Source organism: Haemaphysalis longicornis, unplaced genomic scaffold (assembly GCF_048455015.1).
Source record: "Haemaphysalis longicornis isolate Haplotype H1 unplaced genomic scaffold, Haemaphysalis longicornis Haplotype H1 scaffold_7, whole genome shotgun sequence".
NCBI lineage: Eukaryota > Metazoa > Arthropoda > Arachnida > Ixodida > Ixodidae > Haemaphysalis > Haemaphysalis longicornis.
Genome location: NW_027526422.1, coordinates 180453753 through 180481616, shown reverse-complemented (window position 1 = coordinate 180481616; position 27864 = coordinate 180453753). Strand labels below are relative to the sequence as shown.

Genomic DNA, 27864 nt, shown 5'->3' with positions numbered 1-27864 from the left:
AGGCTTAGTGTCATATTTTACATATTTACTTTGATAACCTGCTGGTAGATACAACTATGTTTCCTCCTAATCTGTCACTATTGAGACTGCCCTATTCTGTTTTTCGTTTGTTATGCAAATTCTGAGAAATATTCACTCTGCTGATTTTCGCACATAGAAGTATGTGCATGCTTAGATTGGAAAAAATATACATGCCTTATGAACATTCGTGGTTGCGTGTGCAGGGAAGATGGACCTCTGTCAAGCCCCCCTCGAATGGCTTTTTTTCCGTGCCTGCGAAAAAGAATACGAATATTCTGTGGTCGGTCGCTTGCCGTGCTGCGGCTGAACACCGCTTCCCGAATGAAAAACGGATGCCCTAAGGCCATACGCCGACCATTCTTGATCGGACCATCGGCCTCCAAAAGTAAACTATCAATATGGCAGCCGGGTACCTGCCATTGTGTGTCTGAAGATGGGCGGCCGGAGAAATACCGAAGGGCTGGAGGCCGAATACTGGCTGTTCAGCCTACGATCAGTGGCTGCCAGAACCTGGATGCTGGCCGGACATGCCAAAAAACGGCCATAGATGGGCCGGTCTTGGGACACACTTTCTGTGCTGCCTGAGAATACGACGAATAAGAAATAAAAAAATTAAAATTCGATAGATGGACGAAGTCAGAAATTTCCGAGACAAAGAGTTGATCTGGCACCGCAGGACAGGAGTGGTTAGAAGTGGATGGGAGATGCCTTTTGCCTGCAGAGGACCTACATAGAATCTTGATGTTGTTGTTGAGCACAGCTTAAGTATACACACACCAGAAAGTCTTCTACTCACCACAATTGGAGGGTGTATATCGCGCGTGATTATCAGCTGCACTTAGTGCATTTGGGGAGAGAATTCGGTGCTTTCCCCAACTACTCCTGTGGTGTAATTCGAAAGACGTAATTCTTTACACATAAGGGTGCGGTACTTATTTCGCTCTCCAAGGCAACGTTTCCACAAATTAAACAAAAAGTCGAAACGCCCGAAGAACATACTTGTTTATGAGGTTCAGGTGCAGCACATGACCCAGGCGGACCGGGCCAGTCTTGAAGCGATTAACAAAGCTGCATTATGCACGACCACATCGCCCCTAGAGTGGCCTCTGGGCTAATTCTCCAGCCGGAGGGTCAGCTCGACACGTTTTATGAACTGGATGAATAACGTCGCTCAGCCCGTACGCACAAACGTGGTTTTCTTGCGGAGTCAACGGCCTTTGATAGTTCCATGGGTTGTTCCCTACAGGCTTCATTACGTCGCCCTGAAACCAGGCTGCCATGGCTGTATCAATAGGTTCCCAATAATTGACCACTGCCAAGGCTTTACATTCGTAGACTGGAAATGTAGAGGCGAATTGTGCGGGAAAAGCAGTACTGGCGGCTCAGACTCTGTCCCAGGTGGTACAGGACTTTGTGAACGCTGGGGCCCGAGACGCCATTTTAACTGCCATGATGCAGTACTCTGCCTACCCGGACGCCTCTCAAATTTGCGCCTGCCTACAGTCCCCACCCTGTCATCTATGCAGTCCGACCTCAAAGCCATCCGGAATGGCCTGCAGACACTAACATGGCCCCTCCTGCGAGTGTCAATGGGCTGTATTTCAAATATGTATACGGACTACGCGATGTCGATACAGGATTTACTCCGAGGAACCAAAAAGTTTTAACGGACATTTCAACCCTTCTAGACACGTACCCATGCCATATCCGGCTGTGTTGGGTTCTGCGAAATACGCTCCCTGCTCTCACTGGGCCGGTTACAGCGAATTACCCTAGATTTGTCTCATCCGCCGCTGCCACCGCTGAAAACCGCTCCACAAGAAAACTTTCTCCAACGAAGGCAATATCTGCGTCGCGCCACACGTATCATTTTCCTACCGTTAGAACAGACCTCCCCAGTAGATTTGTTCGCTAAGAGCAGGTCTTACTGCTCCGTCCTGGCGTAGAAGTCGATCTTTAACCTGCTTTCACGTGGGTGTGGCCCCCATGCTACCGCGCGCCGTTCGATGTCACCTGCCCCATGCGCACAGCTCCTGCCTAACAAGCTCATGCGAATCATTCCTTATGGACGTGTCATTCACTATAGTCAGCGAGACGTCGACACCATCGAAGCACAGTCCACCCTCCTGGAAGAACCCACGATGTTTCTTGCCTTCCTTCACCCGACGGGTGTCTACCCGTCCTTTTAAAATACAATATTTTTCGAATCGGGCAGAATATTGCAAACGAAACCACATACTAGTCTAAAAACATCGGCTGACTATAGGATCATTTTCGCTGTGAAAGCTGAATCTATTTAAATGTGTATTACCTCATCTCGATTTATACCTTAATTATCTTTTATTAATTATGCACTACACTTCACGCTGAGTCTCCCTAATGCTACCTTGCTAATCGTAACTATCAATTATTAATTCATCAGAACTTTTCCTACTCCACTTCAAGCTACCGTAATTTTTTTTTGTACTTATTCTAAATATTCTACATAAATTCTAGCCTAATTCACAGTATTACCCATTGTTTTAAATGCCGAATAGATCATTAGTTTGTCATTTTAATTATCCCCTTTACCGGCACGCTTTGTTCACTTCTGGCCTGCCTTGGGCGGCGAGATATTTTGTGTACTAGATGTCCTGGCGTCCGTACTACGCCGCGGTAATTGCTGGTTACCATCCAACGAGACAAATGTTTCATCCAAATAGCGCCACATGTAGGCCGCCGAAATAGTAACACAAAACCAGTACGCGAAACCAGTAAGAGACCGTGATATCTGATAGTGTGTAAGAAAACTCATGATGTGATCACAACTACCTTGTAGGTCTATGAGAAAGACCCAGAAAATTTTAAGTTCCGAGCACATAATGGCCTGTGCAGCACAAAAGCCAGCATCGGCGTTGACGTTGGTGCTGATGGCGGCATCGAACGCCTTAAAACGGCTTCAACATGACGGCGAGACGAGCCACCATTCTTCACACCATGAAATTCCACGGAACTGTGAGCGCCGACAAACTCGACATCATATCTCGCGCATTCACAAATAATACCCAGTGCCCAGTTGCCCTCGTAGTTTTTGCAGTGTAGCTGTTACACACAATTTTTCCGGGGGATCATAAGTGAGTAGACCGGTTGCCCAGACAGGAAACCCTTGTAGCTACAGTTAGCTGTAGTGTCTCCTCCCCACTTACCACCTGTGCGTCATCGGCTCTTGCCTCACAGTAAGTGCGCACCATTCTGGCCATTTGTGCCTCGTCGGGAGTGCATCATAGCTGCGCCGCATTTTGTTCGCTTACCGCCGGAGTGTCGTCTGCAAATGGCGATATAATCAAGTGAACGCACAGACATATGATAACATTCATTGAAAAATGGAAGTAGCCAATTTTGTCTCTGCCAAGTGACGTCGTGCGCTGCATAGGGAATGTCATCTTATGGGCGTTCCTAGGCTCCGCTGGCCCTGTACCTTCCCAGGGTTCAATGGCACCCAGTTTCTTATCTGTATGTTAGAAAACAAGATTCATTTATTCATCTTAAGCTTCATAATTTCTTGTTTGACAAAATTATTGCAGAGTGAAAAATAATTCACTGTTCACAAGATGAAAATAAAACTGAAGAAATTTTTTTATTTCCGGTACAGTATTGCACAAAAATACAGAAATATACATCGAACACTTTGCCGCCACCTTTTCAGAGCATTGGCATCAGCTAACATGACGTTTTTTGAAGATGGAACAAGGAAACACTATAACTGGATGAACTCTACCTTGGGATTTCGTAAGTAAAATATCCACAATGAATACAATCTAATGAACGCTGTGTTTTTACTTTTGGGCCGTATTGACAACTGTTTGTGGCACGTAGTGGCAAAAACTCATCAGCTTTTCCCTTTTGTCTCGGGCATTCCTACGACATTCGACAAAAATATTCTGTTATTTCCTGGTCATGCCTAAAAAGATTTTTACCAGTTTTGCTTAATGTTGTAGTCAGCTGCATCGTTTTCTTTGTCGCGAGGTCTTTATTGGTGTGTAGCGTGACGTTTTCCTTCCACGACAGGCTTACTGAATATCGGTCTTCCAGGTTAATGATCCGAGTCTCGAAACCTCCCATATTCCTGTGATCGTTATTCACCTCCCTCGTTTTGGTTTTGATGCAGATTTATTCCAGGCTTCAAAATTTCTCTATTCTTCCTGAAGTCCATTAGCGGAGGCTTTCACAGGAAGTAACCTCACCACTTGCGTTTGTGTTAAATTCACTCTGACCTGCTAGACTGGGCTTTGTATAACTTAACCAAGGTTCAGTATCGCGGTGCAGAACATGTTCAGCTTGAACCGAGGGCGCTCAGTTTACTACACAAGAAGCCATGGCGGCTATCTTATACGCATTATCACGGAATGTGCCGTAGAACTCGGAGGTACGGTCGTTAGGCCGTAGATAAACCTCTCCAACGTTATTCACATCATGTTTACGAGAGATATTGAGAACACTCGATTGTATGCAGGCGGGCGTAAGCGTTAATGGAGAATAGCTCAGTAACCTTATATTTGCTGATAACGTTTCGTTGCTATATACGTAACTCGGGGGACGAATTGCAAAGCATGATTACCACACTGGGCAAGCAGAGTAGAATCGTGGGCCTGGAAATTAATATGAAGAAAACTAAAGTAATGCTTGAAGGAGCAATGAGGAGAAAATACAACTTCCATTAATTTGAAAGAACTAGGATTCAGTATCTCACTCAGCTCGATTACAGCCCCAAAAGATGTTTTCAACGAAAAAAAGGAAGAATTATTTAAAAACTTTCAAATTTTGCGCCACACTGACGTGTTGTGAGCAAAAATGACGTCATACGGGCAAACAATAAAACATAATTTTAGTGCGTTAACTGCACGTTAGCATTCAAGTGATGCGGTCAAATGATACTAGAGGCCCCATTACCCACGTCCAGTCATGCGTCGTCGCGACAGGTGAGTTAGGCGGCCGCCAATCGCACAAACAATGTTCCGTGACGTCATAGAAAAGTCGCGGGAAATTGGCTAGGGGGTCGCGACTGCTTCACACGTTTTCTTTAATATCTCCGTTATTGGTTCTAAGATGGCGATGATATTGGTATCATTGTTATCGGGACTAAGCAGTCTTTCTAATAAACTCAACTTGTATTTTGTCTTCATGGCTCCTTTAATAACCTCGAAAGAGCACACCGGTTTGAGATAGGTGGCGAGGCTTTGAAAGGGAATATACCTGCTTAGGCCATGTAGTGACCCCGGATCCCAAGCGCGAGGCAGAGATCATTAGAAGGATAAGAAGGGGGTGTAGTGTATTCGGCAGGCATTCTCAGATAATGAATGGCTGTATAACATTGTCCCTTAAGGGGACGTCTATGGGCAGAAACTTGGAGGATCACTAAACGGGTTAAAATTAATTAAGGACTAATCAGCGAGCAAACGAACGGAAGATGAAAGGTGTATTATTAAGGGGCAAGAAGAGAAGTGAGTGGGTCAGGGAATAAACGCGTGTTAAGGACATATTAATAGAAATTAAAAGGAAATGGGCGTTGCCAGGGCGTGTCATAAACAGACAAGGTAACCATTGGTCATTAAGGGAAACAAAGTGGATCCCTAGAAAAGGCAAGCGTGCCAGTGAGCGGCAGAAAGTTAGACGGGCAGATAAGATCAAGACGTTTGCGGCGATATATTGGTCGCAGTTAGCACAGGACCGGGATAATGAGATCTATGGGAGAGGTCTTTCCCGAGCCTTGGGCGTAGATAGGCTGATGATGGTGATGATGATGATGGTGATGATGACCTTAAACAAGCTTTGTTTTGACGGCCTTGAGCTTGCCTCCGCCTCAACTTGACATTCACGTTAAGAACACCTAATTATAATCTGATCTTAGTAGCATGCGTATTGATTGGAGTGAGCGGGTTTCTGGTTGTCATCTGCGATTTTCATGCCCATAGTTTCAACTTGTCGCCCTTTCTCCTTACTTCACATACGTACTGATTTGCGAGATATCACGTCCACCTTCAAGGCTTCTTCACTTGCTCTTTTTGGGGCCCCGGCAATTTGTACAACTTCCATCACATAAATGTTTTCATTTCCAAACAAGCCTATCAAAAACGTTTCTTTCTCAGAACCTTTGCTCTAACCTTTTTCTCCAGTCAGGTCGATATAAGCGATCTCTTACTTCCGATGCAAAGCAGCAGTTTGGCATAATCGCTTCCTGTTTTTCCACCAGTACAAGCCACTGCTGACTGCAGGAGTAGACCAGTGTTTCTATTTCGGTCTTCTCAATCTACTGCGTGCACTGTGCCTGCCATGTTAGTTGCTCCTTTTCAGGATCGATCGAAGCTTTACGTTCGGTTTTCTCTCCAACCTTCGACCTGCACATCCATGTTGCATGTCGGTTTTAGCAGTTTTTGTGTTTTATATTGGATCTTGAGATACGCACGGTGTGGTTCGGTCGCGTACACCTAAAACATACCCTGCTTGCGACCAACGCTGCATTCTTTTGTTTTATCGTTAAGCGTCTGCAGCAATCGTGGGTCATGTGATTGCGTTGTTTTCCGAAAGTGCATAGTCTGTTATCCGACATTAAAAGTTGGCTATTGTTTTCCGGTGCTCGTCATATTACTTCGTACTCTCCCGTTATTGTTCCGTTTCTATTTTCTCTCTGAACTTCGCTTGCTGATGGAAAAAGCCTAGCAGCCTTTTTAAGGTTTCGGGGTTCCTCTTTCTGGCGAAGTCATTTCTCTGCCCGTGCGCATCGTCCATTTCTGCACTCGTCATTGCGATTTCTTCCGTCTCAAACTCTACAACTGGCTGCGTTGCGAGCGCTGTCTTCAATTCAGGAATGACCGTCAGGCATAACACTCTGTAGAGACATTGGGCTAGTGCCCCACTTGTATAGGTTGGGCCAGCTTGCGAAGAAAATCTGTTTTGTTTCGAAATTTGATTTTCTTTAGTTCTTGTAACCCGTTCATGTGCAGGTCAACTGACTGCTCTTGAGAACAAATGTGTCCTTTAATACTTCCAGTACTTGATCCTTGTTGTTTCCAGCGTACTGGAGTCCTTTGATGGCGGCACCTACTTTACCAGTCCCAGAGGACATACAGTAATTGAATTTGTTTCCCTTGCTAATGTTTGTGCTTAGGCTTACAGCCCATTCCTAGTGTGATTTAAACTGCTGACGTCAAACTTAATCAAGTGAAGCTTCGATAACATGAAGAGCCAGGTCACACCTGTTAGGTGCGTCCTTTCTTCGTTATTTGCCGTAATTGCTACATTTGTCCCGCTGGTCAGAGTTGGCTCTATTATACTGGTCTCTAGTTGCGACCCAATAGCAAATGCCTCGGGGTCATACTCAATATTTTTTCAAACATAGTATTGCTGATTCATCGGTGATAAACTACGACATTCATTTGTTAGTTGTCTTTAGATGGGCGGCTATTCCATATATCTGCGCTTATAGTAATTCCATGGTTCGCTTTTCCACTCTATCGACAAGTTTGTCTCCCGCTATATTCGCAAGCTGCGTAATCTGGATTCACAATGCTTTTCTCTTTATTATCGGCATTTTCTTACTCTCGCTGACCCGGGGATGCATGTACACTTCTAACGCTGAACCCAGTACGACGCCTGCAGTTCGTCCTGTACCGTCTGTCGCTCTTTAGTCCAGGTTGCTCAAGTGGTCCCCGTCGCAGTTTTCTCTGCTGCTGAAAGGCAGGTATGGTGCCTGCTAACAGAGCTTGGAGGTATCCTGGTTAAGGCACGATATTTTTGTTGAGGCGAGACACAAAGATGCATTCGGAAAGAGGAGGCTTAACTGCCGAAAACTACAGATCAAACGCTCGCGCTGCATGAGCGGGTTAACCTCGGTGTTCTTGACCCTTGTTAGGATTATTTTATACTCTGGTCGCACTTGTGAAGGCAAAAGATGGGTGAATTCGCTAATTCGGGCACTACCGACGCCTCAACCAGATGACACGCAAAGGCGTCTATCCGCTTCTTCGCATAGATGACCACTTCATTTATTACAAAGTATCCACTTATTGTATACGTTGGATATAAGTTCTAGCTATTGGCAATTAGCTATGGCCTAGGCAGATCGTCCTAAAGCATCTTTCGTTACAACTGGCGGAATTTAAGAATTCGTTGCCATTCCATGTGGGCTGTGCAATGTGGCACCTACCTTCGAAAGGAGGATACGTACGATATTGCACGTCCTTGCACGGCCCAAATTGGAAAACATGTTTGTCCTACTTAAATGTCATTGCCATGTTCTTCCTTGATCTTGCGCCCGTCTGAACCGCCTCTAAAAATTGTTGACCTACCTCACCAGAGCGGATTTGCAATTAAAATTTTAAAAATGCTAATTTTCTGCCCTCGAACGTGTTATTTTAGGCCACGTATAGTGAAAACATGGCGTCCTTTCAGACCCTGTGAAACGTTGCGCAACGGAGGAATTTCACACGCCCACAAAGTGAAACAACTTTGCAGCTTTGTCGGCTCTTGCTGTTATTTCCGCCACTCTCTACCCCAATTTTACTACCGTCATTCCGCCTTTGACGAAGCTCCTCGGTGGACGCAACAACATCGCCGATTGGTCACCTACGTGCGACGAAGACTTTGCTGCATTGTGCCCCCTGCTCACCTCGCTACCAATTACACATTACAGTGCACGGGCTTCCCCGGAAACTCAGTGACTCCAGCGATATGTGCCTGACTGCACTAGTAGAACAAGAAAAGATGGGATTTGACAAATATGGCGTCGTTTATGCCAGTCCTACCCTCACAAAACCAGACTTCAAGTAGTTCGCCACAAAAAAGTATTGTTAAGCGATCGTTTGGGCTACTGCGACATTTTGCCCCCATCTCTGCGCCAGCTTGCTCGGCATACTGAGGGATTATCAAGCCATTTGTTGGCTGTCTTCGCTAAAACATTCGTCCTGGCGACTTGTTCGCTGGTCTGTATGGTTAAACTAACGCGATATATGACTGCATACCAAAAGCTAGCGCAGGTTGGCGCTCTTTCTCGGTCCACACTTGAATACGACGCCAACTGTTTGTTCTCTGTGGATATCGATCTGGCCATTCTTGATATTACCGACATGTATTCTGAAGAACAACATGGCTAGCGGATCACCTTCATCGTAGAATATTTGTTTCGTCTGTCTCTATCATCGGCGTCCCACTCACTTCTGCATAAAGCTTTCCACTTCTCTTTGTGTGACCAGGTCTTCTACAACCGAAACTATGCCTTCAATCTCCAGGAATGTCTCCTTGTCATGCCTCGCCGTTGACACTGGCATATATGCTCTTCTTTCAAGGGAAACGCGCAGTGTGCCCACGGAGGTGTTGCAGGAAGACCTTGTAAACACTTTGCTTTCGCTTTTACTAGCGCGCAATTTACACATGCATAAAAAATGTGACTGTTCCTGTTCAGGCTGCCAGCGCAATAAGTCTTCTCCACGCTAAAAATAAGCAACGTCTAACCTCGGTAGTGCCCGGCGTGCTCCTTCGATAGAGTGGGCTTCGATAACTACGGGCCGTAATTTTGCAGAGCTAGGGACCCCTGCTGGGTTATCGCCGCAATATGCAACGTGACGCGACACGAAGAAACAGCTGCGCTGTCATCTGCCACAGCACGGGACGTGGCATTCTTCCTTCATCGTTTCATCATTCGCCACGGAGCGCCTCGAGAGTTGCTGAGCGACAGAGGCTGTGTATTTTTGTCCGAAGTTGTCATAGCGTTCTTGGCCGAATTGAGCATAGTTCATCGAACTATAGCAACGTGTCACGCGAAATCCAATGGTCTGACAGAAACTTTCGACCGCACTATTGACCATTCACATATGTTTTCCTTCCGCTTTTCACGTACGCGTGCTGAAGCGCTATGCTAACGACAACATGATTTTCACGGTATTTCTCTACGAACAGAAGCCAGCCTGCACGCTAGACACCATCTTTCCATGTCTCCCGACCCATCCAAATAGACAGAATAGAATAGAATAGGATAGAACTTTATTGTTGTCGTTACAAAATGGTAAATCACCAGAACATAATCAATGCAGAAAGGGGTCCCAGAGTAATAAACTGTAGTGGGACCCCTTATTATTGATAGCACATAGCTTAATTGCAGCTGCTAGCAGGAATGATACCTAATTTTTATTACCTATCTATATATAAAGAAATAACTAGACTACGCATAAATAGTGAATTGTTAACATTGCATATTTTAGGAATAAATAAGAAACATCTTGAACAAGTAAAACACAGAGCATTAAAACAACTAACACAGGAATATTTAAACAAAAGCCTCCTATAAATGATACAATGTATATTGCAGTCAATCCATATACGTACATAACAGTTGTATAAATGCAATGGTTAGGACTGGCGAAACGTGGATGCGTACGTCAAACGTCTATGTGATGGTTCGTCAAAAATGATCGAAGGGAACGTTTAAGCGATCGTATAAGGTAGCTCATTCCATATATTGATTGAAGTAACAGCGAATGTCTGTTTACCGTAGTTCGTGCGAACCTTTGGAAGTAAAAAGTTATTTTGCAATGAAAAACGTTTTAGTTTATTTCAGTGCAGTTTTCAGTTCAGTTTTAGTTTAGTTTAGTTCAACCAATAATATAGAGAAGGTCGGGTTCATTGAAGAGGTCAAAGGCAGTTGTGGCAACGTTAAACGCTGTGGTGTCAGTAATCGGAAGAAGTTTAAGATCAAGAAAAAGGGGGGAAACGGGAGCATCAAAACGACTACAGGTGATTATACGCAATACCCGGTTTTGAATTTGCTGTAATGGTGCTATGTGGGAGTTGTAAGTCAGACCCCATGACCTGATACAATAGTTTATGTGACTGTGGAAAAAAGCATAGTATAAGGTTATTAGGATCTGTCTCTCGAAGTAATGGCGCGCTTTTATTAGTACCCGAACACCATATGCAACTTTCTTCCAGATTAGGTTAATGTGTGCATCAAATTTCAGATTGCGTAAGCTTCGCAGTTCTCTGAGGAATTCCGCATGCTCGGTCAATAATTGATGCCATAACACGAGCAGCTACATTGCTTGACTTTAGGTGCTTTGCTTTGCTCTTGGTCTTTCTTCAAAGCTGGTGCAAAATACCACCGTCCTTACCCCTTATAAAAAGCCCTTTTTGAGTAAACTATATTGTAGAACAAGTCATTCATTCCCCTGATCTTCAACGCCGCAGCCGCCAGACTGTACCTGTGCAGCGACTAATACGCTCTTACGATCCGATCGTTTCATCGCTGCCATGAGCCACCTGGATGTTTCCCTTTTCTCGCCGGGGATAATTATAGCGAAGAAGACATACACGAGAAGGCGGACACATTTCCAGTTGCTATGGGCTCTAATGTCTGATTGCAGGTGGTGTACAGATTTTCCCTATGGTAATGATGTTGTAGGAAAGCGGAGCCGTGGACTCGGTGAGGCGATGTGACTCTCCTACATTTATTGGGGTGCGCAAGGCCCGGCCGGAACTGGAGTGGGAGCGGCGATGGCAAGCGACCGCCTAGGCGCTCGGCCGAATTCGATCTCCTCTCGCGGCGCGTGGCACCGCTGACGCAGCCCGGCAAACACCGCCGCTGATGATGATTGTGGGATGCAGGGGTGATGATGATGGTGGCGCTGTTAGCGGGTTAAGCTGCCGCCACTACAGGGCTGCCCCCCTATCGCAGGGCGCGTTAAGACAGAAAGAGAAGTACAAGCTATGTACAGATAATTAACTAAGCATGTCCATGGTAGGTTCTTAGACAGTCCAGGTCAAATCGTGCGTAACTTATAAAAGCAGTCCTGGTCAGTCCGTTGTGGGCCTCCGGAGCGTTGATTGGCCTCAGGTGGCCTTGGCTGGGAGTGCAAAGTGGGACGAACTAGTGTACGGTGTAGTAGTCCCGAAGTGAAAGAAGCACGAACCGCGGGCACAGTGCAAACTTGGCGGGGCCGGTAGAGCGGGCGTTCCACGACCAGCTTATTGCGACGCGTGTACACTGGCGTTCGTGTGCCTGTACGAGGAGGCTTGTACTCTCGAAGGTGACGGTTTGACCACGGTGTCTGGTGCGACATCGTTGCGCATGCTCTAAGTGCAACCGCAGTACGACGCCTGGGGTGACAGAGGCAACAGCGAGTCACCCACATCGCGAAACGCCGATGAATATGAGCCCGCAACGCTGGTCGTAGCCGGCATGCAAGACGTTGTTTGGCAAAACGGCACTGACGCCTCGTCGATGTGCGCCGAAGAAGTGCCAGTGGCGAAACTCGCTTTCTTGACTGGTGCTTACGGCGTCGATGCTGACGTCGGCGTCGAGTTTCGGGAACGCGCTCCTCTGGTGGCGACATCAGCGGTTTATGAGGTTGGACGTATGTCGTCAGTGGGTCGGGCTTCTCCTGGTAATCGTGCACGTCGCGGTTGACGGGGTGCTGGCGGTGCGTTTCATGTAGAGCAAGGGGCGCTGCTGTGTTGGTGCCCGCGAAGGGTGCCGTGGCTGTCGCTTCACCCGAGTCATGTTGCGGTAGGAGTGGAGCGGGGCTCTGTGTTACTGTCGTGGTGGACTTGACGTGCAACAGCGGGCGACCGGGTTGGGAAGGATGGAACGCTCACGGAGCACTCACCGGAGCCCTTGCATACGTTGGTAGAAGGGGAGGAGGAGGGCTGCAGCTGGTTGGCGTTCGTGACGTCATCGGCTGTGGGTATTGTCGTCGTAGGTGTGGCTGCCGCGCTGGCGGTGGAGTCAGCGATGGCGACACTCGTTGCAGGAAACGACGCCGGTGCTGCAGAAGGTACGATGTGCGGCGGCGAAGCGTGCACGGACCGCGCGAGTACGTTATCTGCTGCAGACCGAAAGCAGTCGTCCCCCAAGCCGTAGTGTGCGAGCACGGCAGCGCGAAGGTCATCGTAGGGTGTTTCGCTGGGCGGTGGTGGGGCGAGGACGCAGCGGAGCTCGAGGAGAAGCGTCTCCCAGAGGATGGAGTGCTTGAGCGGCTGAATGGTGACGTAGTTCAGCGAGAAGGTGGCCTCAAGCTTGAAAAACCATCCTCTGAGGTGGCGTGCGTCGAACACCGGTATCGGCGGGTCCCCCCACGTCGCCATGTCGGTGTGCCGCTGGCCGGGTATCAGGCGCGGAACCTCCGGGTCACCACTTGTAGGAAAGCGGAGCAGTGGACTCGGTGAGGCGATGTGGCTCGCCTACATTTATTGGGGTGCGCAAGGCCCGGCCGGAACTGGAGTGGGAGCGGCGATGGCAAGCGACCGACTAGGCGCTCGGCCGAATCAACAGGTGGTGTTGGTCGAATTCGATCTTCTCTCGCGGCGCGTGGCACCGCTGACGCATCCCGGCAAGCGCCGTAGCTGATGATGATTGTGGGATGCAGGGGTGATGATGATAGTGACGCTGTTAGCGGGTGAAGCTGCCGCCACTACAATGTATGAAGTGCTTCCAGAAGAAGGGTGCGTGCGCGTCCCTCTCTGACCACAGCCCAAGTTCGCTACGCTCGCTAAGAGTTTGGCCAAGCTGCACAACACCATCGTGCACAAACTGCTGCACCAGCAACCGCATGACAATTTTGGTTCTGTTTTTACTTACTAACTTGATTCAACACGTTTGCTGGACCCCTGGGACGGGAATCGTGATATAGGAAAGGGTTGGTTTGGTGGTGCGTCATCGTGCGAGAGTCACGAGTGCAGTGTTGGCCCCGCAGTGCTTTGTAGAGAAGGATTACTAGCGGGTTTCGGCGAATTTGTGTAAAAAGGGTGGTGACTAATAGATTGATTGATGGATTGATTGTAGGGTTTAACGTGCCGACGCAACGCAGGCGATGAGGCGCGCCGTAGTGGAGGGCTCCGGATTAATTTTGACCACCTGGGGATCTTTAACGTGCGCCGAAATCTCGAACACACGGGCGTTTTTGCTTTTCACCTCCATCAGAAAAGCGGCCGCCGCGGCCGGGAATCGAACCCGCGACCTCGTGCTCAGCAGCGCAACGCCTTAGCCACTGAGCCACCGCGGCGGGTCGGTGGTGACTAGTAATAAAAATGTTTGACCCATAAGGCAAGTATAACGCATTTAAGAGGCTATGGGTGTAGTTGGCTACTTCAATGTGGGGTTGCAAATATTTGGTGTCACTACATGAGCATTAATAAAAAAGGTTCTAAAAGATGCTACTTCCTTTTTCATGGCAGGCATCCTTAGACAAGTTATACATATCTGACCGCTAACATGACTCCAAAAGTATGGGAGGTATTATCCCAGCCAGTACCCCAAAAAATTGCACTTGCAATTTCAATCAACATGGCGAGGCCCCACCGTTTCCGAATTGGTTGTTTTAGCCCAATGTTTGTCCGCTGCTATAAAACTAAATTCTAACAAGATTTGTGAAGGTGACTCTCTCAGCATTTTTCTAAATCTTCAACGGAAGATAATCACAATACAGTAAACCGGAGCCATATCCTCACATCACAGACGGTTGTCCATGATTCCCCAGGTTAAACATAAGTTTGTAAATTGGAAATGAGATGGACGTTTTTATTTTTGCATTTGTTATGTGGTGCTGAATTGCTGTATTTGCCGCATTTGTTTCGCCTTGCACTGATCTGTACGGCGCCACAATAAACATGATTTTAAACACCGCATGGTTAAATGTTATTTCAAGTGAAATTGCCTTTTGCCTTGGAATAGTATTTTTGTTGCTCATTAGGTTTCTCAAAAGATTTCAGGAGGCATAAGTGTCTATAAAATTTTTAGCTCTACATAATGTTTCTTTATTTTTGACATTTCAGAGCGTGGCGGCTATAAATTTCCAGCACCAATATTGAAGTTTCTTTACACCGAAGAAAACTGTTCCGTTGCTGCAGTCGAGAACGTTCACTTTCCAGAAGAGGGTAAGTATGCTGTCTTCACTTTGCGCCTCTAAAATGTGCACTTATGCTCTTCCTCGCTGCAGCAGAGAATAAAATTTTTGCAGACTTTTGCAAAATTTTGCAGACAAAATATTTCCAGACTTCCAATGGGTAAAGACGTGTAGACACAGAAAACAAACGCACTTAAAAAGCCTTATTACACACCAGCAGACTGAAATGACCCTCTGACATACATTTTCTCACACTAATGTGCAATACTTCAGGCAAATATTAGCGTATTCACTGGAATATCGGACGGTACTGCTTTTAAAGATTTTTTAGGAAAGTCAGAGGCCGTCTTAGATTCAAGGATGCGGTTTTCGTGTATTTTCTTGACATTTAACGCCATCTCACAGCCACATGCTTGCAGCTTGCAGGTATACAGGCTTCATTTCGCTTATATTCAAATGTCGTGGACACAGCTGTCAATGTTCCGTGCTTTCTTGTGCGCATTGCCGAGTGACTTCTAGAAACACCTTTGTTCGCAGCACAACGATGTCTACCAAGTGGTGCCATTACACAAGCGCAAGGTAGTCTTTGAGGCAAAGAGAACTTTAAACCTCCAAGCACAGTGTGACTTCAGGATGGATGAGAAGAATGTGCGCCGTTGACAGGAGCAGTGGAACAAACTTTTTAACTACGCTGCCAAGGGAATGGCCTTAACAAGACCTTAGAAAGGCCGACACTACGGGGTGGAGAAGGATGTCGCTGACTTAGTCCGGCAGCAAAAAAAGGTGGAATGCCTGTGACGATGGAGATAATACAGGTGAAGGGAAGGACAATTGAAATTATTCGAGGTGTTGCATGGACTCAGCTCAAGGACAGCAACGGCTTGGTCACTCGCTTTATGAAGTAGTTGTGGTTGAGCCTGTGATGGTGGACGTCTGTTGGACAAACCGCAGCCCCTTACATTAAGGAGAGGTTAGTCACATTGCAACCATTTGTTGTCAAAAAGCAGCTGGAAAAAGAGTGGGACAGATCAGTAACCCCGATCAGACCTCCATTGTATTTTCGCAAGGCTGTGGCCTTCGCAGTAAATAAGAAGGACGCTAAACAACTGAAAGTGAAAACTGCGGGCTACGAGAAGCCGCGCACCACCGTGACATCATGTTGCATAGCTGATGGGTAGCATTTCAACTGGGAAAGTTTATCCTAAACGCTGTCGAACGAGATGCACACACGCGCGCACGTGATCATGAAAATGGGTGGATGACTGGTGCTCTCATCAAAGAATCGTGGAAGACTGGGCTCTGCGGTTTGGTGAGTCACTCCTATCGTGGTTACTTGGCAGATGTTAAGTCCGTGGTTTCAGCAGGTGGTACAGACATTGCGGTAATATCCAGCAGTATGGTGTGAGCCAACTCACGCCTACCAGGCGCATCAAGCGTGCATCACTCAGCCAAGTAGCAAACTACGGTCAGTGGAGAATGGGGCGAGATTCCAGCCGAGCTAAACGTGCGGCCTTCCATTACTATAACGGCTGAAATGCACTGGATGAAAGTGAGGACAGTGCGCTATGGGAAGAGCCTAGCAACAAAAACTACAGCGATGTCGACAAAGACGACGCCAACGAGTGAGCAGTGAACATGCTAAGACGTCTGCCGCAAGCGCATGCTTAAGTCCCAAATCCAGCGCCTTTATTCATTCGGCTTAAATTCAAGGTAACTTTGCTTTATTTTATGGCCTTCCAAATTTCTTGGGTTGGTGTACAATCGAGGCCGGCCTAAAGTCTAGTAAATATGGTAGCTCCTTGACTTCTAATACGTTCACCGCTACAGGCCGTAAAGAAAATAAACAGAAACCGGCGAAATGAAATTCCTACTTGAACAGGAACTGCAAAGTGGTCCAGTTCTGTAAACACTACAACTTTACAGCAAATAAACTTTCAGAATGCCAATTTCCTGAAAACCAATCTGACACAAATCTGCGAGATTGCTTTCAATGCGGCAAAACCACAATAAGAATTTACAAGTTCACTATTTATTACCGCAGGCGTGGTTGACAATAGTACTTTCACATCCCAGTCACGAGACAAAGTTGGCAGAAAGATTTTGAAATGTCACCAGGCCACTCCAAATATAAAGTTACCATATCCATGTGAACCTATGCCGCCCTCCATTCTAGGTAGACCCCAGAAATTTAGGTAGAGAAAATAAAGCAAGCTTACCACGAAAGTAAGCCGAATGAAAAAAGGTTTTGGACTGGGGCTAGAACATGCACTTTGTTATGCTTACGGTGCTAGTCGTACATGTTGAATGCTCACTCGTCATCGTTGATTTCGTCGACATCGCTGTCCTCTTCCCCCAGCGCTGTCATCAATTCCGTCCGGCGCATTCAAGGCGCTGCAGTTACGAAAGGCCCACACAATTAGCTCTGTCAGAACTTTGCCCCACTCTGTGGTGACCCTAGTTTGGTACTTGGTTGAGTAAAGGTCACTTGATACACCTGGTATGTCTGAGTTGCTGGTCTTGCAGTGTCAACCAGTCATGTAGCACTTCCGCAGCGTGTTCTTACATGTCTTGTTGACGGCCACGTCGGGCAATTAACGGCACCTGCCAAGTAACGATGCTAGAAGTGACCAGAAGTTACACCTTAAACTCCAAAAAACACGGTGTTGCTAAACTGTCTACACGTAGTCTTTGGTGAGGGAACCACTCATCCATGCATTCTCATTGGCCCGTACGACGTTTTCAGGGAACACTTTCCCAGCTGAATGAGTCTACTGCCTAAAAATAATTTAGGGCGGCTACTTTCGCCCATCGGCCGTGCAACATAACATCACGGTAGTTCACTGCTTCTGGTAGCCTGCAGTTTTGATTTTCACTTGTTTTGCGCACTTCTCATTCACTGTGTAGGCCACTGGCATATGCTGCGGTCCGATTGGCATTTCCAATCTGGCCCAGTCTGTACTCCTTTTCCACTTGCTTCTTGATAACAAAGCGCTGAAATTCACGTGACTAGCTTTTCCTCGACGTCAGGGGGTTGTTTTTGGCCCACAGATGTCCATTGCCTCATGCTAAACCTGAATCGCTTCATAAAACGAGTGACCCGGCCACTGCTGGCCTTGAACGAAGTCCATGCGACGCCTCAAACGTTTGCGATCTCCCTCGCCTTTGCCTCTACTATCTCTGTCATCACAGGCATACAACGCTCTCTTCGCTTCGTGATAAATTCAGCGACATCCTTCTTCACTTCATGGTGTCAGCCATACTTGGGTCCTGAGAAGGCCATTTTCTTTGCAGCGCAGTTGAAAAGTTTGTTCTACTGCGTCCGCCACTGGTCCGCGTTCTTCTTAAAGACGCTGAACTCGCACTGTGCTTTGAGATTTCAAGTTCCATCGACATCCAAAACTAGCTTCTGCTTAAAAGCCACTGGCACCGCTTGGTGGACGCCGCTGTGCTGCGAACACGGGCACTTCTGGGGGTCTTGTGGCATGTAAGCAAGCAAGGACGGAACGCTTGGAGCTGGGTTCACAACGTTTGAACAAGCAACATTGAGCCTGCAAGCCGGCAAGCTGCGAGCTTGTGGCTGCGAGATGGCGTTGAGTCTCTAGTGGTGACAGGAAAGCCGCATCCTCAAGTGTAAGCCGACCCCTAATTTATTTAAATGACGTTTTAAAGAAAGTAATTAACTAGATTCGCGTAAATAAGTATCAGCGAGGTGCGGGTAGCCCGACTGATGACCTTCTGGGCACCAGTTTGACCCAGCTCATTTCCTGGGTACCTGCACAAGCGATGAACACCTAAGCTGCAACGGGCCTACAAAGCTAATGGTTCTCACATCAGTTATCTTGGAATAATAAAACGAGATGTGCACCTAGCGGGTATGTGCATGCAGGCATGTGCACGCCACTGTGCGTGGACTTAAATTCGTTAAATATACCACGAAGCGCACAACGATAACAAACCTACCATGACGTCCCCCCTCCCCACTGCTTCGTATCTTATTTAAACTTTTTGCCCTAGTTTACCCCCAAACCAAAAAGCTTGAGAAGGTGGGGTTCCGAGGATGGCTTATTTGTTTCATGTGAATTTCCTTTTGTTCGCTCATTACCCTGGTACACACGGGCACAATTTTTAGAACTCGCAGCATTCTTACCCTTCATGCAACCCCAGCTGTCACCTTAGTTTTGCCCTTTTCTCACATGCAAAATGAGGGAACTGACATTACAATTGCTGTGTTGGCCCTACACAAGCATTCCGTCTTCGCTAGTAACCCTGTGACCTCAATGGAGCATTAGTAAATATTTCTTACATCATCTGGAACCTCCCTCCCATTCCCAAACTTTCATCCCAATTTTTTCATGAATAGAATCAAGCAGAGGCTGTACGTTCAGCCCGGGATCCAACGAAATGTTCAAATAAATGTTTATATCGTTGCTATCACTAACAGTTCTGCATTTTGTAGTATTGCTTGGGATTGGGCGAGTCGGGTCATGATCGCTGGAAAGCCTTCGTCTGGAATGTAAAGAAATGAAGGACGGTCAAGAGTTGTGTAATGTTTCTCTGTGTGTTTTTGTTCAGTAAACTTCAGCAGTTAGTCAGCATTGGGACTGAATTTCGTGTTTGCAATGCCTTCCACCTCTTGTCCCCATAATACATGTTCTGAATTCTGGAAGCAGCGGTGAGCTACTTGGCAGACATTTACTCCCTTCAATGAATCCCATGGGAGAGAGTAAAATGGGGTTGGTATTATGATCCCATGACCGATGGGATCATAATACCAACCGTTTTGCTTCTTTTCATGTTACAAGTGGCCTCATACCTATACCACACGTACACGAAAAATGACATTAGGTGCTTAAGGGCTCAAGTAATAATGCCATTCTTTCGCTGCTATACTAAAACATTTAATGCCATTCACTCTAATGTCATTTTTGGTTTAAAACGGTCCGCACAACTCCTTCCCCTTCACGAGCGCCTTACATGTGCCTACTCCAAATACAATAGGCATCAAATACTAATCTCAGCAACGGAGTGCTATCGTAGAAACGCAGCTGAACTTCAAAATAAGACGATTTTTTGGGCCCCATTGGCCGACAAGTTCTGTACACGAAGTTCAGTAAAACAGCGGCGAAATGCACAACGTAATTTTACATCATTTTAAAATTTTCATATTTGGCTACCCCTGGCCGGCGATGGCCCCTGGTAAAGCCCCTTATAGAAATGGCTCCCACCATTTTTTAGAATACACTATTTCTCATAATGTTGGCTTCACACAGGACATTTTGAACACTTCTAAGATGTTTTTTTTTATGTTGAAAGCTTCAAAAATATGAGCACATTTTCTGGTAATTATCACCATCATGCGCAACACAATTAGCGCCTTTGCGTCTCGGCTTGTAGCCCAACCCGCCCAAATAATGCCATTCGGTTTCCTAAGGCCTTAAGCACTTAAAGGGGCCCTGAAAGGCGCTTTGACCACTCTAAATGAATTAGCGCAATCGTTAGATTGGGTCGTCAACGTCATCTGTGCCACGTATTACTCTTCTACGCGTAGCGTAAAGCTCAAACTTTTGTTGCAAAGTTTGTCGCTTTTTTCTCACCCTTCCCTTCGTGTTTTTGGCCGCCGCCATCTTCATGTGTCTACGTCATCAATTCCCAGATGTTCGTCATGAGCTAGGCTAGACACCCTGCTATTGGGCGGCTTTTCCACGCACTTCCGGCAAAGAGACGAGTCGTCTGCACAGCGTCGGCTCGCCGGCTGATCTGCCAGCGAAGTGCCGGAGTGCTTGGATATTTTACGACAAACGAAACAAGTGTAAACAAACGCTCAACCGTTTGTATTGAATTCAACACGGCCATAACACGACATGGATATTCTCTCACCTGAGTACGTACCATAAAGAAAGCGTCTAAGCCCCGTGGCACTTCTTTCGTGCAATTGCAAAGAACGCCCTGAGCCGAATGCCCGGGTTTGACGCATACATTTTATTCAACTTCAAAACAATCCAGAGATGCGTTTCGAACGAACACAACGTCACAACATGCGTTGCAAGTCTGAACCGCCATTGACGGACGATGGGTTGCCTCCTCCTGCCCGTCGTAAATTCGGCACTCACCTCGCGCGCGGTTTGCGGGGACGAACACCAAGTCACTTAACCCTGGCGCACAAGCCGAGATGGCTTTTAGCCACGCACACTGCTCATACCACATGCGAGGTTGAGTCGTACGTCGCCCGAGAAAGATAATCCAGTCCATGGGAAGCACTATCCACCCGCAGAAGCACAACGTCGCATTTCATCGCGAAACAAAGGCGTCAACAACACACACACCATCGCCTCCTGTAATGCCAAACGCATCTCGCACTTCCCAATAGGAGTGAGTGGTACGCTTGCAGTGCCCACATGTCGCGAGGTGGGAACCCGAGCTGAACCGGGATCACGCAACTGTAACTGACTTTTAGAGCGGTTTGTGCCTCGTTGCCAAGGCAACCGATGTTTGAGATTGTCAAAGAAATGGCGCTCGCTCTAGCGCTAGAAAGCTCAGAGCGCGGCAGAGCATGTTTTGCCAACGTTGCCGCTCTCCACCACGCGTCGCCCCAAGCTGAACTGGTCACACGATTGAAGCGTTTTGTGCACGGGTTCTGTATCGGTTTGAAATGTCTTTTTCACATACCGCCGGCAGGAATTACCACCGCCGCAAAATAAGACCCGGCACCAGCGGGGCCACATCTGATACGGCGCTTTTTGGGTAAACAGTGCGCGGTGCATCTCAAAGGGAACGAGCGCACGGTCCTCGCCGTGCGGCTGCGAGTTAGCCGCCGATAAAAAGTCACTACTGCCGATAGCAACTGCACCAACGTACACCGCGAAATGGCAAGGCCAGGCCGCCGCACACATGCGGCCAGATTTTTCGTTCGCTTTTCCAGCCTTGAGCGGAGTGCGGGATGGTGTCAACAAAGCTTGCCCGTAGCAGACGAGCAGCGCAATAGAGGATGTACGTCACCGCCGAGGAGCGCAGCATCATGGTAGGGAAGGCTCGCGGGCCTAAACAGCGGAGAAAAATTTGAAAGGAGGAGGAAATGCGGCGGGACGATAATGCACGGTTTTTTATTTACGATTTCTCAGCTAATACTAATCGCTTTAACAAAATTCTTGCGGGAGGAGATTGCTAATACATTGCTTTATTTGGTTACATGTACATCCATGCATCGGCGGGAGGTATTTCAAGACCCCTTGAATGTCATTTTTCGCGCATGTGTGGCATGGGAATTAAACACCACAAACTTTTCCCAGCATGATATTACGACCCTGCTTCTAAGCCACTCCTTCCTAAATGATTCCAAAACCCAAAACACCTTCATGGCACTTGACATCCTATCCTTCACTGCAGTTCTTCTGGACTACATATCACGCATTGCTTAGCGATATTTTTCAAAGGGACGCTGAAGTAAAATTGTCAACGTTCTCTTTGTGTCAGTAAGGCAAGGAGCACCTTTTACATACTCTTCAGCATTTTCCCTTTCACTAGAGCAGTATTTAACTTATGAAGCCAGAAATGAGATAAAGCGTCACATGATATCTGTGGCGGCGAGAAAAATTACAGCAGTGACCTAAACTGACGTTCAAATGTCTTGCAATGTAAGGGGACGATGCGCACATTTTTAACGTTCATGTGCACACACTTGCACTTGTGTCAACGTAATGTTTGTGTTCTTTTTCTAAGGAAGACTTTCCGGGATATTTTCTGCATGCATATGCGCCAGATGTGGTTCTTCTGGGGTTTTTTGGTTGTGGAGAATGTGGTTAAGTACTGTGCAGAACCAAAACCAAAACCACAATTCTGGTTTTGGGTATCTGCAACAATATGCTTAACCTGTGTCATTATCCTTGGTTTCGCGCACTGGTTACTTCGAGAATTGGCTTGCCATACTCCTGCCAAGGTGTCAGCACCAAAGTGGACCGGGTAAAACTGCCAGCACCGCTCAGCGCATTCAGGGAGCAAGTATCGTACCATTCAGTGCCAAAAGACGAGCCAAGATGTAAGCAGTGGCTGAACACTCTCCGTGTCAGTGGAGGTTAGCCTCAGAGCTTTCCTGGCTAATCGGTGTTGTACTCACCTAATCATAAGAGGTATGTTGACATCAGGCCAACAGTCGGCGGAATCAGCACCATGTCAGCAAGCTGCTGGCGCCCTGTCACATTGGGACGCTGACCATCGGCCACCTCCAGGCGCTGCTGTGTGCGCGTGGACGGAACTCGCCTGTGGAACAATGGAGGTTGCTGCGCAAAATCACACACAACCTGCGCCAAAAGTGCTTCTTATTCAATCAACGCCATATTCAATCAATTCTCTCAAGAAAACTGGTGATGAATACGTCAGCATGGCAACAAAGCGATGGGACTATTCACATTATGTATGTATGTATGTGTGTACGTGTATGACCCAGCTCACCTGCCGAGCGGGACTTACCATTGATCCCTTCCATGGAGCCCTCTCAACACGAGATCGGCTCCTTTCCTTTCATGAGATTACATCTCAGTACCGCCTCTCCTGCGGTCGACTCCCCCTGCACACTCGGCGCTCTCTCATACATAAGAACGCCCATGGCGCTTAGTGCAGACGTACACCCTTCCTTCCCTCACCACCTGCACCGCATGAATCCCGCTCTGTACTCCTGGTCCCACTGCCCCGCTTGTGGGGCGGTCGAAACCATAGATCACCTCCTCTAGCAATGCTGCCACAGCCCATTCCCCCCAAATTGAGGTGGTAAGCACTGGGCGAGCGCGTTGGGCAGCTCGAATTTGGCGGCAAGATGCCATCGTCGCTCTGGCAGCCAAAGTCACTGCGGACCTTCCTTCCTCGGCCACCACCCCTCCCGTGAACGAGTCCTTTGGGCAATGAAAGTTTTGTCTCTCTCTCTCACTCGCTCTCTATATCTCTCTCTGGCACGTATCACACACAACACGTAACACTATCGTTCTCCGACAGAAGCAACTTCCTGATGGTGAAGATGATCAGTGTATGCATGGTTCAAAGACAGATTAGTCGTGTGGTCGGGTTATCGAAAAACCACGATTTCATACGGACGACATGAACCGTCTCTGGTCGAGGTCGACAGCGACTGGCAACACTGGCACTGTGGGGTACCACCTCGTAAGTTAATCCGCTGTGTGGACGCAGCACCTTGTACCCAAGTAATTACTTAGAAGCGTTATCGATAGACCTCGACATCGGACAGGTATCTGAACCGAAACAAGGTCACCTTGCGTAAATGCCACGTGACGTCGGTGAAGGTCCTAGCTGGAGGCGTCCACGCGCTGGCGTCACTTATGCGGAGGCAGGCATGCTGCCGCGCTTCTCTGGTGCACTATACGAATGGCAGGGATCTGAGATATCCGTCCTTGATGTCGCGAAGCGGCATGGCGTCGAACATTGTTGTAGCTTTCCTGCAGTAGTGCAGGGTGAACAGTGGCATTCGAGTCGTTTCTTGTTGGGTCGTGCTATACGCAAACGTGATGTAAGGGAGAACTGCATCCCAGGCCCGGTGTTTCGTATCAGCGAACATACTGAGCATGTCGGCGATGGTTTTGTTTAGCCACCCAGTCAAGCCGCTTGTCTGAGGGTGATACTCACTGGCTTTTTGTTTAGATGTACCACTCAGAGTGAAGACTTCCTGCAGCAGTGTCGCGGTGAATGCGTTTGCGTGGTCCCTAATGAATAGTGTAGAAGCCCCATGACGGAGAACCATCCACGTAAGAACAAACTGCGCCAATTCAAGTGCGGCGGCCTTCGAAGGGCCTTGGTTTCTCCGCACTTGGTCAAGTAGTCAGTGGCGACTACTTTCCACCGGTTGCCTGCAGTAGAGGATGGAAAGGGGCCAAGCAGGTGCATGCCGAGTTGCTCAAATGGCACTTCGGGAATTTGAACCACTTGCAGAAATTTAGCGGGTCTTCCAAACTAGGCTTTGCATCTCTGGCAGCCCCGTCCAGTTCGGACGTACTGCCTCATGTTTTCCGAGAGCTTTCGCCATTAATTCGCTTTCTTCATCCTTGAAAGTGTGTGTGCTTAACAACTTGCGTTACCCGCTAGCAGCTCCCTTATAGTTAACTACGCGAGTTTATTCATGTTTTCTCAGACGTGTGCGTATCTGTAGACTGTAAGCATATTCCGCATACTTTCAACCCAATTTAAACTCTAAAATTGACTTTTTTTAGGTTCCCCCAGGACTGCATAAAATTTTGTCCCGTAGTTATTTTGACCCCAAAACAAACTTTTTCGAGAAAAGGCAAGCAATAACAGCCTACATTTTTCTCAAGGTGCACATGCATACTAAGCGTTTTCGGAAAATAGGTGTCACGCTGAGAAACCGAGTCTTATGCATCAGCCCAAAGGGATACGTCTGATGGGTTATAGATTTTGTAGGCTCGTAATGCTATCTTTTAAATGTTGAGGGAACACAAAACAAGGTTTTTTGTTAAATTTAAATGCAAGCTGTCTTGGCAGGACCCTTGTGAGCGAATACGTAATAGGTAATGGCAGCAATCTGGCGATGCTCGAAGTTAGAGAACGCGGGACCTGGTGCCTAACCTCACTTTATTATCGCCATTCAATTACGGGAGGAAGTTATATTTCCATAATTACCGTATCAGATTACCATTTTGATTTCACAGTTTCTTTGCAGCCGTGACTAAACGAAGTGTTATAATGTTAGTTTAATGTTTTTCGGACAATTGTTAAAATGCTCATTCTGACCACAGGCACGAACACGAATAAAAGTGCCGCTTGGCCACACTGCGAACTTTGGACCCATAAAACGTCTAGCGGACGAGGCAGTGAAGTTATCACTGCAACATGTGAGTTGTTCTTTAACTGCACATGCAACGTTACAGAAATTTATGAAGTGTGGCGGCCGGACCTGTGTTTCACGTTCGAAGACGACTCGTCTGAGGAGGATTATGAGGATTAGGAGGATGAATAAAGCACTCATTGAGCCGTTGCACTTCTTCGATCTGAATTATTTTGCAGCGCCACATTAATTCGAAGGCACGTCAAGCATGTTGATCAAAAATCCAGCGTTCATTGCGCACAAACTATAGCCGGCAGATTGCACACAAAATGGCCCAAGCATGGCACAAAAAACATGGCCACCTGCTCAGAGGTTTGAACGTTTCTTTACTCTTCAAGGGCTCATGAGGCACAGTTTGTTGTGCTGTATTTCGCATTGTATTTTTCGTTGTATTTCGTGCTGTATTTCGCAAATCAACAGAGGTCACCCCTTAGTCCACGCATAATGATGGAGTGGGCCCGCACGGGTGACCCTGAGAAATCTTGGTGACGGTAAATGGCGCCAGCATGAACCCCGAGCTCCCATACTTAAGCTGTTACCTACCGTGGCGAGAAGTTTAAAAGTTAAGGGTTACAAGCCGCTAACGGTGGCCGTCGGAGTCCTGGTCACGCTCCGGCGGACGGGCCCCTCGTGTGTTTATCAGGCACGGGGCTCTGGGATCTTGCTGAGCATACGAGTAACCTCAGTCGACCTCGTTCGTACCCTCGTTCATGCTATGCCGTATGGTATACTTCAAATCTTTTATCCCAAATGATCGGCCGCAGAAAAGGGCCCGCACCGAAGCACGTTGAAATCGCTATCTAACGTTCTTTGCTTAAAGTCAGCAACTTTCCCCGCTTCTTGGTTTTGCAATCAGCTAATAAAGACACACCTGTCACTAGTAAATCCGTATTACTAATAGCAAAACAAATTGAAAGTACTGAGGAAAGACTTACGACGCGAAGTTATTACCACGGAACATACTGATTGAAGTTCAAAACAAAAAATCTGCAAAACTCCAAAACTAAGTTATGAAAATCTGCGAAACTAACAAGCCTAGGTGACCTCCGAATCCCCATCGCACCATACCGAACTCGAACAGCTGCCAGGGTGTCATATCAGAGACCGAACAGGTAAATGAAACTGCATGTGGTCTCCTCGAAGGTCTGTGTAAGCTGGTAGTAACTGCTATAAAGCGTATAGCCATCAGGCATGATAACAAAGAAATTAAAACTAAGCATCTCATTCTGATGTTTGACCGCAGCACACTTCATGAGTCGGTAAAATCAGGTTTCATACACTTCTGTACAAAATCCTACATTCCAAACCCGCTCCGTTGTTTTGAATGTCCATTAAAGATCCCCAGGTGGTAAAAATTAATCCGGACCCGTGCACTACGGTGCGCCTCATCGCCTGCTTTGCGCCAGCACGTAAAACCTTTCAATCAACGTTTTAAACGTCAACAGTTTGAGCATGGTTCCAAGTGCTCTCATTGAAAACTGACGCGCAAAATGTTCCGGCCATGTTCATCCGACAGAAAACTTCCAGAGCAGACATGTGAGCTGCTGCAATTGTGGTGGACCTCATCCAGCCTATTCTAGGTTATGCGAAAAATTCAAAGATGAAAAAGCAGTGATCAACATGAAAATTTCTCAAAATATCCCATTCCCAGAACCGCGGAAACGATATGCAATGCTTCCGTCTTGAAGATATGTCACCGCAGCTTGGCGGGGGCAGGAGCGGCGTCTTCTGTCAGGGACGATACAGTACTGTCAAGCACTCTTTGTCCCGCATCAGCCCCCTATGTCGCCGCACAGACTGCGGACCACGCAAATGCTGTGGCGACATGCAGCATTGCTGGTAGTGGCATGGCTCTCTCTGGTCATGTTCTTTCGGAACCACGTATCTCTGAGGGTGTAAATGCTAAGGACACGGAGAGCCTTGCAGCTGCTGCCACAATTGCAACCAAGCGGGTGGGGGCACGAAGTTTCCCTCGCGGTCGGAGTCCAAGGGAGCCCAAATACTCTGACCTCAAGGGGTTTACACGACGACATAATTTCACTATAACACCAAATGAGTGACGCGGTCCTGCTGGTCGTAGAAAAAAACTCTTCCCAAATTAATGGTCTCATACCTGAGCCAGTTGCTCAGGTATCA

The 27864-nt window shown here is 47.3% G+C and overlaps 1 long non-coding RNA gene across 1 annotated transcript in view; it reads left to right on the top strand.

The window, feature by feature from the left end:
* LOC144145589 (uncharacterized) overlaps nucleotides 1-25864 on the top strand; it is a 69564-nt gene extending 43700 nt beyond the window's left edge. Inside the window, exons 3-5 of the long non-coding RNA XR_013317530.1 lie at nucleotides 3707-3789; nucleotides 14818-14919; nucleotides 25640-25864. This is a non-coding gene — a long non-coding RNA (uncharacterized LOC144145589). The remainder of the gene's footprint in view (nucleotides 1-3706; nucleotides 3790-14817; nucleotides 14920-25639) is intronic.
* Nucleotides 25865-27864: the final 2000 nt, after the last annotated feature.